Here is a 14487-nt window from a genome sequence, read left to right on the forward strand (position 1 = left end):
GTCAGGCTCTGTGCTGACAGCTCAGAGCCTGGAGCCTGCTTTGGATTCTGTCTCCCTCTCTCTCTGTCCTTCCCCCGCTCACACTGTCTCTCTCTGTATCTCGAAAAAGGAATAAATATTAAAAAAATGAAAGCTGAACCTTGATTTCTTTCGACCGATTATTTTGTTCAGCAACTTAAAAAAAACCAACCAATAACAGCAACAAAACCCACCACGTTCCTTTTTATGTCTAAAGGACAGCATGTTTAATTGGCGTTTTAAACTTAAAAAAAAAAGTGCTTATCTTGAATTACATATAAATGACCATTTTTCCTATGTACAGAGTTTTCCCACTTACCCCTGGACTAGGCACCCCCGGGGCCAGAGGTGCCAACACAGCGCCGGGAGTGGCTTCCCCCCAGGCCACCTCCCAGTCAGCCACAGCAGTTGATGATCCTAACTTTTGACAAAACAGAAGGCGATTCTGGAATACCCGGATGAACCAACAGGGCGGTGCCTGAGGCGGTCTTCCCCACTCGGGACAGGTTCAGGTCCCCATGAACCTGGGAGCTGCGCCCTGTGATGGAGACAAGAGAGCCATTGGTTGTCCTCACGCCCTTGCCCCGGGCACTCTCCGGGATGTTAGGCAGTTATTCGGTCCTCACTTCACCTTGGTGGCCTGAAAAGTCAAGGGGTCCGGGAGACGTGATAATTTCTTACGCTCCAGGGGCGAAGCCTTTCCCAGGACCTCCTCATGGCCTCAGCATCACCCTCAGCAATCTCGGGGTTTGGGCTCCTATTGGAAACGAGAAAACGTCGTGAGAAAGCGCCCAAAGGCAGGGACTGTCCCACTGCTGTGTACCTCTGAGTGAGTCCCCTCCCCCGGCAGGCTGGGTCCCAGTAGGTTCTGAGAACGGGTGGGGTGGAATTGCTTTCTCGCTGGCAAGTTTTTGCACGTTTGTTTCCATCTCCAGGAGCCTCTAGGGCAAAAGGGGGAACAACTAGGTGGGTTCTGTGTGTGGCACAGAGAATGGCCTCTTTCCTGAAGCTAGGGCCCCGGACTGGCATTGCACTTGAAACAGGGAGGCCGGGCGGGTGGTGATGGGATCCCAGGCAGGTGGGTAAACGCTTCTTTAAGGACACACTTCCCAACACTGTGTTTCCTCCTTTCTTCCTGCATGAATTCAGTTTCTATAAAGTCTACTGGGCGTCGTAACCTCCCGTGGCCTTGACCCTCCGGCACCCTGCAGCCCGCGGCGCGAGCCAGGGCCTGTTCTGAGACTTGCTGGCCCCTCTTCCTTCCTTCCTCCCTTCCTTCCTCCCTCCCTTCTTTCCTTCCTCCCTCCCTTCTTTCCTTCCTTCCTTCCTCCCTCCCTTCCTTCCTCCCTTCCTTCCTCCCTCCCTTCTTTCCTTCCTTCCTTCCTTCCTTCCTTCCTTCCTTCCTTCCTTCCTTCCTTCCTTCCTTCCCAGGTCAGCCCCACGTAAAGCCGGGTCCGGTTGGCCGAGGGGTGCCGGCCGCCCTACCGTCAGGTGCTCCCGCCGCGGGAACCGGAGCCGCCTGGCGCGCGCCCGGCCGACACCCAGCGCCCCCGCGCGGCCGGACCTCCGCGCTCCCCGCGCACGCCCCTTGCCGCGCGCTCCCTCGCGGTCCACGCGCAGTCCGTGGGAGTGCCCGGCAAGCCCTCGCCAGCTCCGCCGCGGGGGGAGCCAAACGCGGAAAAAAAGGCAGAAAGACGCAACTGACTACGCTTCAAAGACGTCCGGGATCGCCCGGTCTTCTGCGCCCGTGACCCTGAGAACGGGAAAAGCAGCCGAGCGCCTTGCACCTGTGCGCCGGGACGCAGCCCTGCGGGCGGCCGATCGCGAGGCCGCGGGTCCCCACCGCGAGGGCGCCACAGGCCCGCGCGGCGATGTCGGGGGAGGGCAGCGCCCGCGGGTCCCCGCCAGTCCCGGCACGTGCCGCGGGCCGTCCCCGCCCGGTTTCTCGGGACACGCGGGCGCCCGAGCCTCACCCGTCCCCGGGCCCGCACCTCCGGGACGCAGCCGTGGGGCACGGGTCGGATGGGCACCCGGGCGCTCGCTATGCGAAAGCGCCGCATCTCAAGTGGCGCCACCCTCTGGATTCAGGACGGGAGACGCTAAGTCCCAGCTCTCCCAGGATGCTCCAACACCTCACCCCTAAAAGGGGGTTAAGGTTACCACCTGCGGTGAAAACGAAGGGGGGGCGCATGCTTCCGCGCAAAAACACTTGCCCTCTCTGAGGCTCGAACTCAGGACCTTCAGATTATGAGACTGACGCGCTGCCCACTGCGCTAAGAAGGCGACGGGGACCGGATTCCGGTTAGACCTTAAAAGAACCATCTGATTCCTGGAAACCATGATGTGCCCACTGAACACTTGTGTTTGACCTTTGGCGGGTGTTTTCCGTCTTCCTTTCTGTTCATCTGGATTGCCTTTCCCTAGGAGACATGAATGAATTTTTGACCGTCCACAGTCTCCTCTGTTGGGAGTAGTAGACTCACTAAATAGTTGAATAAATACCTCCCGAATATGTCCATAGTCTACACTTTTCTGTCCATTGAAATCTGCATTTCCACATATGTCACCCGAGATACTCCCCTCGAAGTATCACAAACTGATTTTATGAGTCTCCATGTTTTCTCCTATTAAAGATCTATTAAATTCTATTAAAGATCCTACTCACAGGAGGATGCCTGGCTGGCTCAGTGGGTAGAGCAGGGGACCCTTAATCTTGAGGGTCGTCCATTCAACCAACCTTAATTCACAGCCTGCCATGGTCTTGGCACCTGGGTTCAAAATTTCCAAGGCAACCTTGGCCCTTTGTCCCTCCAATCCCCGCAGATAACTTCAGATCATCCGTTCTCAAAGAGTGGTGGAGAATCCAGGGGATTCCTGAGACACTTTCAAGGTATGTGAGGCCAATAATGTCTTCATAACATCAAGGCTTTATTTGTTATGCAAAAAGCTGATGGTCCAAAAACAGTCGGTAAAACTCCTGGTTCCGTCTATGGATTAAGCATCTAATATCAAGAGGTACCACTGACCCCTCGCTGTGTCCACAGCTGCCACATTCTCTGGGGACAAGTGTTTTCCTTAAGAATGTCCTTGATGAAGCAGTAAAAAAAGTATATACTTTGATGGAGCAGCATTTTCATTTGAAAGAATAAATAAGAAACCAAACTGTGACATAGTCAGACATTTTCGCAAAAATCAAAGAAATCAGCCCGTACCAAAAAGTAATAAACTCAAAGGCAATAACCGAGAGGCTTTGTTTGCAATGACGAGTTATTAGCTTTCAGGTGAAAATCAGCTTTTAGGAGACATCATGAACTTGCAGCTTCCCAACACCTACAGGCATTTCTGATGAGATTGGTGACAGTGTTAACGAATGTTCTTTTCCGTTGGATACTCTACACTGAAATGTTCCAACATTTGGAAAAGCGAGCTATCTCAGTGGACCAATACGACCAAGTTGTTACCAAATCACGCATCCAAAGATAGCGAGAAGGCTTCAGATTCCACATTACAGCCAACCCTACGGAAAGTACAACCTGTCGCGTTTTGATATAAAGTCATCAGAGAAGAATGTCCATGATTACCTGAAAAGGCTATTAAAATACTCTTTCCTTTCTAACAACATATCTGTATGATGCCAAACTTTCTTCATATGCTTACAGCATTTTGAATGTAGAAGCAGATATGAAAATCTGTCTTCCACTAAGCCAGTCATTAAGGAGAGTTAAAGAAAAAAATATATAGTTATTTTTTCATGAAGTGTGACTCATGCTAACACCTAGTAGGTTGATCGCGCTCATTTTAGAAAAAACCTAACAGATAAATACTTTTAAATTTGCCGTCTGAACTCTTAACATAGTAAATACTGATGGATATAATCCACAAAGAACGTTGGGTTTCACAATAATTTTTAAGAGCGTAAAGAGTCCTGGGGAACCTGGCTGGCTTAGTCCACACAGCACGCGACCTTGATCTCTGGGTTGTAAGTTCGAGCCCCACACTGGGTGTAGATATTACTTAAACATAAAATTCTTTAAAAAAAAAAAAAAAAAAAGAGTAAAGAGTCCGGACACCAGAAAGCTTGAGGACCACTATGGTAGATTATTTCTATAAGACCTCCCTTAAACCTCCCTTCCTTGTCATCACATCATTCATTCTACTCATTGAGAACGTGTTGTGTGCTGAGCACTGTCCTGGGGTTGGGGGTTTAGAGGGAACTGAGCAATCCTTGACCTCAGGAGCTGACAGGACAAAGGCCCAAACGTCATCATTCCAACGATTAAACATATCCTCCCAGACTCCATTTTGATAACATAACCCTTCCGCTCTGTATTAGTCAGCTAGGGCTGCTGTAACAAAACACCACAGACTTAGGGCTTAAACTGTGAGAAATTTTTCTCCCAGTCCTGGAGGCTAGATCGAGATCCAAGATCAAATCAGGGCGTCGGTGGGTTTGCCTTCTCCTCAGGTCCCCCTCCTTGACTTGTTGATGGCCGCCTTCTGTCTCCCGGGGTCTTTGAGCGTGGACGCGTCTGGTTTCTCTCCGTGTCCTAACCTCCTCTACTTAGAAGGACACCAGGCAGATTGGATTAGGGTCTACTCTAATGACCTCTCTAAAGGCCCCATCTCCAAACACGGCCACCTTCTGAGGTGCCAAGGACTAGGGTATGGACTCATTCTCGGCATGGCCTAGAGAAATGACTGGCTCTGAGTCCTGGTTCTGCAGGTGGGTGTAAACCTCGGCCACTTGTTATCTACTTATTCACGCGGGTCCGTGCCAAGTTTACGGGATCCAGTGCCGATCCCGGGAAAAGGAGGGAGGGAGGTAACTCTACACGTGTTCTTATTTCTACCCGCCTGGTTCCTTCCGCGGGAACCTCTATAGCATCCATGCCGCGTGGGTTCTAGGATTTTCTCTCTCCATATTTGGGTGAATCTCTCTCTCTCTCTCTCTCTCTCTTTTTTTTTTTTTTACTTAATTTAGGGAAGTCCCTTAATTCCTTTTTCAAAGTCTAGTCCAATATGCCTCTCTTACAAAACATCTCCTCCTCTACCCTACATCCTCTTCAGACTCTTTTCAGTTCTTGGCTTAGATGCTCGGGGGTGAGGGGGGCAAGGTGAAAGGAAGCAGGGAAACCTGGCCACAGCCACTTTCTACATTTCTGCACACAGCTCGATCGGAACTTGTATGGAAACCTAAAAGGAGAAAAGCAGCCCCACATGTTGGGATCTCAAAATGCACAGCGCAAACACAAACAGGGAACTGCGGGTAACAGGCCAGCAATTACCTGCTCTCTGCTCTGGTTTAAAACAGTTTTTACACTGTGGCATGTGAGAGACAGGTAAGTGGCAGAGACCGGCCAGAACAAGATATTGTTCCAAAGCTCCAAGAGCCGCGCAATTCACGGCTCGTACACAGAATGCTTTTGTTGTCGCAGGGGAAGGAGGCAGGCTTCGTCCATGCGCAGCAGAGGTCGTCCTAACAGGTGGCAGGCCACCTTCCTGAGCTCTGAATGTCTGCAAACACCCACAGAAAGTGGCCGTTGGCCTTGCTTTCCGATGGTGACCCCTGGCAGCCTCCCAGGAGGGCCCGTTTTCTGCTGACGGTACGGCGGCCAGCCCGCAGCCTGGTCCTTTGGCCCTTCCAACTACTGGAGTCCCGCAGCCTGGTCCTTTGACCCTTCCAACTACTGTATCAGTGTGCTTGTCCGCATGTTTAAACCATTTCTTTTTTTTTTTTTTTAATTTTTTTTTCAACGTTTATTTATTTTTGGGACAGAGAGAGACAGAGCATGAACGGGGGAGGGGCAGAGAGAGAGGGAGACACAGAATGGGAAACAGGCTCCAGGCTCCGAGCCATCAGCCCAGAGCCCGACGCGGGGATCAAACTCACGGACTGCGAGATCGTGACCTGGCTGAAGTCGGACGCTTAACCGACTGCGCCACCCAGGCGCCCCTAAACCATTTCTTAAAACTGGTTTCACTGACGGACAGTGGAACCCTGCCTGCAGCGGTCCCCGGATCCAGGGGAAGCCTCGGTGTCAGGAAAAGGCTTGGCCGCCTGGCGACTTGCCTCTTCTTGGGACTACGCACCTTCCCGGCACACCCTTCCAGGTTCCATATCAATAACACCTCCAGACCTACCCTTGCCTTAAATACGCAATTCCAGGGGTCCTATCTCGTGAACACATCTCCCCACACACTGTTTAACACCAAAAAACATATTTACGAGAGGCTAGGACCTTACATCGCCACAACTGGTACTTAGAAATAGAACTTAAATAAGTTTATCCATTTTGGGGCGCCTGGGTGGCTCAGTTGGTCAGGCATCTGCCTTTTGATTTCGACTCAGGTCACGATCTCATGGTTCATAAAAATAAATAAATAAAGTTCATCCATCTTGAAAGAGAGAGACAGAGGAAGCATGCGGGTAGGGGAGGGGCAGAGAGAGAGAGAGAGAGACAGAATCCCAAGTAGGCTCCTTACTGCCAGTGCAAAGCCCAACGTGGGGCTCTGTCTCACAAACTGTAAGATCTGACCTGAGCCGAAATCAAGAGTCAGACACTTAACTGACTGAGCCACCAGGCGCCCCACACAATAAATATAATTAATATCTACTTCCATACAGGGTTACATTTTTTTCTTATGATGAGGACGTTTAAGATCTACTCTTAGCAATTTTCAAATGTAAAATACAGTATTATTAACTTTAGTCACCATGGTGAACCTTACATCCCCATGACTTGTTTGTTCTATAACTGGCAGTTAGTACCTTTTGACCCCCTCCACCCATTTTGCCCACCCCCACCCCCATCCTCGCTCCCATTAAAGAATGCTTTTGGGGGCGCCTGGGTGGCTCAGTGGGTTAAGCGGCTGACTTCGGCTCACGTCATGATGTCACAGTTCATGGGTTCGAGCCCCCCGTCGGGCTCTGTGCTGACAGCTCAGAGCTTGGAGCCTGCTTTGGATTCTGTGTCTTCCTCTCTGTCCCTCCTCCACCCCTGCTCTGTCTCTCTCTCTCTCTCTCTCTCTCAAAATCAAATACACATTTTAAGAATTTTTAAAAAGGAATGCTTTTTATTTTATTTGCCAGTTCTAAATAAAAATGATATAATGTTTACACCCATGCTCAGAAATTGAAAACACCAAGTGGCTTCTTTGTGTTCCGAGCATTGCTGGACCTACCGCGTGCGTTTGCGTTACCCCCATGGGGAGCTGCCTCTCAGATCCGCGAGGTGTCCTTGGATAGTGTGATAAAGTCCTAATAATACCAAAACTAATTAAGGGACAGTCATATAACTTCACCAATTGGCCCTCTCCAAACTCTGTGATAAGGATGTGACCTCCCCTGGGATATAACAACATAGAACATACCGTTAGGTCTTCCATTATCATTTTATTTCCATTCACTGGGACGCATTTTCTTCCTCCCTCCGTAGGAAGACCTAACTTGTTTCGTGCCTTCTCCCAAGTAATACAGTCTCAGTCCCAAAGTTAAACGCCGAGCTCCATGTAACGCCCTAAAATTCATACTTGACATAAAGGTCATACTTCTCCCTGCCCCCACTGGAGCTGTTGAGTGCTAGCCCCTCGGATAGTTGCTAGGGAAAATGTTTCCTCTCTCTTTCCTCCGGCTTCTCTCCCCCTGAGTTGCTTTCATTTCTCCACTAGGGCCCATTTAAGCTAGCGTTAAGTTGGTCCCACGCCAATGCTCTCTCTCTCTCTCTCCCCCACCTCCCGCATGTGTTCTGTGGGAAATGTCCATGCCTCGTTGGCCTTGAAGCTCTAAAACTACAGGCCAATCTCACCGAAGAATCAACTTCAGGCAGTCCAGCCGCCCATCTGTTGCCTTAATATTCCCCTGGCCTCCTCCACCGTGTCCTCCGTATTCTGGTGCCATCGACTGGCCTCGTTGACGCCGCTCTTGTGAAGATTTCGGAAGAGGGGAGGAGCGCCTCAGTTTAAACTCTTGTGTGGGGGGAGTGTGCAGAAATCATGGCACACCCACAGCTCACTCCCAAACCCTTCTCGTGAATTCTGCGTCAACTGCCTTTGCTTTGTGCTACAGAGTTGCCCTCCTGACCCGGCTGAGGATGTGACGCCACTGGTTGGGCTTCTGCCTCCCTAGACGCCCTCCTCGTGCTGATCAGACTTTAACGCCGTGTGCTGAGCTGCTGTCATCTCACTGGGGCTCCAACACCATGTTTTGGGCCCCGTTCCCAAGGGGATGCCTCCCGCATTATGCTTGGGGTAAACAATCCGCAGCAAGGGGTATCCGCATCCCCCCTGGGATCCAACACTCCGGGTCACCTCCCAACATGGATACTTTCTTCACCTGGGAAAGTCCGGGACACCACAGCCCCCCGGTCCGAACTTGGTCTGACATGCCTAATGACTGTACAAGTAAATTCTTCAGGAAGGAAAAGTAAAGGGAAATGGAATGGAAGAAAAGAAGAAGGCAAAAGGGGGAGAGTAGGATGAGGACTTTTTTTTTTTAATTGAAGCATAGCTGGCATACAATATTATATTTGTTTCATGTACACATCATAGTGATTTGACATCAACAAAATGAAAATTCAACCTGCTGAATGGGAGAAGGTATTTGCAAATGATATATCCAATAAGGGGCTAGTATCCAAAAATATATAAAGAATTTATAGAGCTCACCACCCAAAAATATTAATAATAATCCGATTAAAAATGGGCAGAGGACCTGAATAGACACTTTTCCACAGAAGTCATACAGATGGTCAACAGACACATGAAAAGATGCTCAACATCACTCATCATCAGGGAAATACAAATCAAAACCACAATGAAATATCACTGCACACTGTCACAATGGCTAGAATCAAAAAGACAAACAATAACGAATGTAAGGGAAGACTGGGGATAAAGGACCCCTCGGGCACTGTTGGTGGGAATGCAAACTGGTACAGCCACTGTGGAAAACAGTATGGAGGTTCCTCAAAAAATTAAAAATAGAACTACCGTATGATCCAGTAATTCCGCCACTGTGTATTCACCCAAAGAAAACAAAAATACTAATTTGAGAAGATACATGCACCCCTACATTTACTGCAGTAATAGCTGTAATAGCCAAGATATGGAAGCAGCCCACGTGTCCATTGACAGACGAATGGATAAAGAAGATGTGGTGTATAGATATAGATCTAGGAACATTACTCAGTCGTGAAAAAGAACAAAACCTTGCCACTTATGACAACATGGATGGACCTGGATGGTATTACGTTATGTGAAATACGTCAGATATAAAAAGACAAATACCATATCATTTCACTCATATGTGGAATCTAAAGATTAAGACAAAAGAACAAACAAGCAGAAACAGATTTATAAATATACAAATCAAACAAACTTATGGTTGACAGAAAGAGGGGGCTGGGGGGAGTGAGCAAAAAGGGTGAGAGAGGGAGATGCAGGCTTCCAGTCATAGAATCAATAAGTGACAGGGATCAAAGGTACAGACAGCATGGGGAATATAGTCCATGGTATTACGATAGTGTTGGGTGGTGACAGATGCAGCTACACTTGGGTGAGCACAGCCCAACAGAGAGAGATGTTGAGTCACTATGCTGAGCACCTGAAACTAATGTAATGTTGTGTGTCAAATACATTTCAATTCAAAAAAATTGAATTGATTAATTAAAATTAAAATGGACAAAGGATTGGGGCGCCTGGGTGGCGCAGTCGGTTAAGCGTCCGACTTCAGCCAGGTCACGATCTCGCGGTCCGTGAGTTCGAGCCCCGCGTCAGGCTCTGGGCTGATGGCTCGGAGCCTGGAGCCTGTTTCCGATTCTGTGTCTCCCTGTCTCTCTGCCCCTCCCCCATTCATGCTCTGTCTCTCTCTGTCCCAAAAATAAATTAAAAAATGTTGAAAAAAAAATTAAAAAAAATAAAATAAAAATAAAAAAAATGGACAAAGGATTCAAATAAAAACTACTCTAAAGAAGATGTACAGGGGCGCCTGGGTGGCTCAGTCGATTAAGCATCCAACTTCAGCTCGGGTCATGATCTCATCGTTCGTGGGCGTGTGCCCACATTGGGCTCTGTGTTGACAGCTCAGAGCCTGGACAGCTAAAGAGACTGTGTCCCTCCCTCTCTCTCTGCCCCTCCCCTGCTCATGCTCTGTCTCTCTCTCTCTCTCTCTCTCTCTCTCTCCCAAAAAAAAACATTTAAAAAAAAGATGGCCAGTAAGCGCATGAAAAAATGTGCATCATTACTCATCAGAGAAATGCAAAACAAAACTACAATGAGATATCACCTGCTAGGATGGCTAGAATTAAAACAAAAAGGGAAATAAACGTTGGCAAAAGATGTGGAGAAATTGGGACCCTCGTATAATGCCAGTGGGAATGTAAAACGTAAATTGCTGTGTAAAACAGATGACTTCCTCAAAAAGCTAAACATAGAATCACCATATCAGCTAGCAATTCTACTCCTAGGTATATACCCAAAATAATTGAGAATAGAGACCCATTCAGATACTTGTATTTCAATGTGCATTGCAGCACTGTTCACAATAACCAAAAGGTAGAAATGACACAAATGGGCATCAACAGATGAATGGGTAAACCAAATGTGGTGTGTATCATATATATATACATACATATATATATATATATATATATGCGATACATATACATGTACATTTATATATGTGTATATATATATGAGAGTATCCAGTAATAAAATGGAAGTTTTCATACATGCTAAAACATGGATGAACCTCAAAAAGTGAAATAAGTGAAATAAGCCAGATACCAAAGTATAAATATTATATGCATCCACTTATATGAAATGCCTAGAATAGGCAAATTCATAGAACAGAAAATGGATTTGAGGATATGAGGAGTCAGGGGAAGACAGGTATGAATGGGTTGAGTTTCTAGTTGGGTGATGGATAAAGATTTGGAAATAGTGATGGTTGGAGAACATTGTAAATGTAATTAATGTTTTTAAATTGTACACTTAAGAGTGGTTAACATGGTATGTTTTATGTTATACACGTTTTACCACAATAAATTTTTTTTAAGAAGAAAAAGAAATTTGGTTTTTTGACAACATCCCCAACATGATAAAATTAGTCCACATTGGGGAAAAAAAAGAATTCTGCAGTGGCAAATGGCAGACTCCAAATCATTGCCTGAAAATTACTGAAAAACAGCTGTTTTTTACATAATCCACTTGAAATACGGGGAAGGAAAGACAGAGTGGTGGTCTGGTGGTTTCTTCTCCCAACCCCTCTGATCCCAGCTGTATCCTAAACTTGGGCTCATACGTTTATTTTACAGTCTGCCTTCTGAAATAATTGTACTGTACAGGTTCAACTGGGGGGAAGGGGCAAAATCACAGGGATATCGAGGTTTAGAAACATTGTGTAGGTGTACATGGGGTTGTACAGAAGGTTTCCCTTACTCATTGGAGATGAGAATGAGGCCCTTTAAACCTCCTTCTTATCCAAATCTGAACCTAACTCCACAAGAGTAATGGACAGACGCAGTGGAACAGACACTTCTGTAGGAATAGAACTCAGGCTTCTCCCCGAAGGAAGCCACGAGCATCACCACACACACGCATGCAAAACACACAAAGCACACACAGCACACCTCTCCGTGCAAAATGAACAAACCTTTTGGAATCTCTAAAAGTAAGAAAGAGAGTTTTCTTTGAGCCCAACTTAGGGACAGCTGCCGGGGAAACCTGTTCTTCGTGGGGAAGAAAATGTTCCGGAGAATGAACGGTCTTTACAGGGCGATATGCTCTCTTTTCCATCTTGTAAGAGCTCAAAAGATTGTAGACTAGCCCAGAGGCGGGAATCATGTGTGTCGTTGCCACGGAGTGGGGCGGAGCGAGCAGGAGCGCTGACCAGGACATCTCCAGGACAAGATGGTTTCCTTACACCACTCATCCACGGAGGGAGTACACGATGCACGGTGGCCGTAAACTAGGCTTCGGCTGTGAACAAAGCTTATGAACAGTCACACTAACTTAGAAACTTACAGTGGCTTCCCCGCGGGGCACCTGGCTGGCGCAGTGGGAGAGGAGCATGCGCCCGAAAGCATCAAGAACACGTCGGAAGCGTGAGCTCCGGCTTCCCCTTCCTGAAGAGCTCGCGGTGCTTGAGGTCAGTGGCTTTGTTGAACCTCGCCTGGTGCCCATGAACGCGGCCGACCCAGGCAGCTGCTTCCGCTGGCCACTGGCCATCTCGACCTCTGCGGTCCGCTCCAGGCACTCTTTTCTGTATGGTTTCACAAGTAGACAAAAATGGGACCCTCGAATATGCCACCTGTGACTTTGAGGCACCTGTTCATCTTCCTCTTGTTCGGGTGTGCTTCAGTGAGAAAACCCGAGAAGTCCTAGGAAATCAAGAGATCGGCCAAGCTCTCCCGTTGGAATTGTTCAGCCATTAACATGGTGACTTTTCAAAATAGGCTGTTGGTTGTTATCTTTGGATTCGAACAAACAGAAGATACTTTTGTGAGAACATAACTCTGCTGAATCAGGGTTTTGGCCAATGACTCGTAGGACAAGTTGGAAACCTGATGCATAGGGTACCTGCAGCTAGTCGGGATTCCTCCCTCCAAACCCGAAAAGGGTTTCTGAACAAGACGGAGGCAATGCAGGTGTATTTTCCTTCCTCTGATTTGCCTTCTCTGCTTAAAGGATCATCCCTCCCCAGTATTTCAGACCGCACGCCCTCGTATCTCCTGCGAGGCCTCAGATATCCCTCTCCTGAATCTTCATTCTGTTGACATTTTTCCTTCAGCAACATATTCCAATCTCTTTCACCCTGGGGCTGTAGGACCTTCTCCCTGTGGGCGTCTGATGTTCTACAGTAGAAATGGCCTTTCGTTGTTCATTTTTATAGCCCAGCTTCTGGAAAGAATGATACAGCTTGTGTCCCCTTCTTCCCTTTCCGTCACACTCCACAGAAGCAGAAAGCCAGACTGCCAGGGCTTCAATCCCCATTTTGCCGCTTACCAGCAGCATGATCTTGTACGAAACACTTAACTCCCTTGTACTTCACGTCCCTCATCTGTAAGATGGGGTTGTTGTGACGATTAAACAGCATAGGGTTCTCGGATGACTGCGTCAGTACACACGAAGACCTTATAACATGCCCAGAATATAGGAATTCTCAACTGACCTCTACGGTATGTGACATTGCCGTCCCCAACCTTTTGATTGAAACTCTCCTCCCTTGGTTGCCCTAGATTACATCACTTCTGCCTCTACTACACCACTTAACGACAGCTGCTGTCTCCGTGCTAGGTGTGAGCCGTTAGAGGAATGGGACTGGGTCTCATCGGCCTTTAAATTCCTAATAGCCACTGTGCAGGCACATGAATTGGTAGTGCTCCATAAGCATTTGCTGAATGAATGACACGAGAAATAAAATGAGCACTCTGGGCCAGTGTCTCTTGAAAGAAAAGGCTGAAGAGTTCAGCACTTAATGAGACCTTCTCACATGCAGTGTGGGGATCAGAACCATTTGCTTGATTTCTATTCCAGAATATCCCCACAATACATTCAACCACTGCTGAGGTAGCCTTCTAAGCATAGTGAGCGCAAGCACAGGCCCTGGGATCAGACTGTTCATCTTTCAGCCTCATCAGTTACCAAACGTGTGCTCTTGGGCAAGTTACTCAATCCTTGTGCGCACCAGTTTCCTCCTAAAATAAATCATCATCATAATACACATCTCATAGAATTTCTGTGACAGGTTAATGGGATAACACATGGGAAGTGTTTAGAACACGGTCTGGAACGTACCACCTATTCAACTTAAAAATTACTATTTCAAATATTAAGACGACTCCCGGTAGAGCATTTTGGCCTTGCTCAGTTTTCATTAAAAGCAAATATGAAACGAAAATAAACCGCAGCTCCCCCGGAGAATCCCAGAATTAGCAACATGATTCGCTAATCTTGAACGCGTGACTGGTAAACCCTGAGGATGTTCTCACGGCTCCCGGCCCCCAGTACTTTGCTCACAACCGAAGTCCTTGGTTACACCGCCAAGGACTCTTTGCCGTCTGAGGGCTTCTTAAAAACTTTTGCTCACTCAACAACCGAGCAGGGAAAGCAGATCTTCCTCGGAAGGAAATCTCCATTCTGCTCGAACCCAAACACAAGGGATTACTCTTAGCGGATTCCAGCCCAGGGCTGGGGACTCCGCTGGCATCAGAGCAGTCCTAGCCTCCTCCGCTGCAGCTGTCTCCGCCTACGCACGACCACCACCTCCCCTCTGAAAGCGTTTCATCCAGCTCGCGGGCCACATCCTCTGTGACCGAGCGCTTCCGCTGCGCTGCGGGCTCCTCCATTTCTCCCAGGTCCTTCGGGGTGTTTTTCGCGGGGTCCGCACTCATCTCCGTGAAGCTACTCCTAGCTCGAGTCCTCCTTTAACTGCCTTGAGGAAAGGGCACGGAAGTCAGACACTGTCATTTA

The 14487-nt window shown here is 47.9% G+C and overlaps 1 non-coding gene across 1 annotated transcript; it reads right to left on the bottom strand.

Annotated features, from left to right (window-relative positions):
• Positions 1–2228: 2228 nt before the first annotated feature.
• On the bottom strand, positions 2229–2301 carry TRNAM-CAU. The gene has a single exon. It is a non-coding gene; the product is annotated as a tRNA-Met (tRNA).
• Between the last annotated feature and the right edge of the window lie 12186 nt (positions 2302–14487).

The sequence above is a fragment of the Felis catus genome, chromosome B2, assembly GCF_018350175.1.
Source record: "Felis catus isolate Fca126 chromosome B2, F.catus_Fca126_mat1.0, whole genome shotgun sequence".
In the NCBI taxonomy this organism is placed as follows: domain Eukaryota; kingdom Metazoa; phylum Chordata; class Mammalia; order Carnivora; family Felidae; genus Felis; species Felis catus.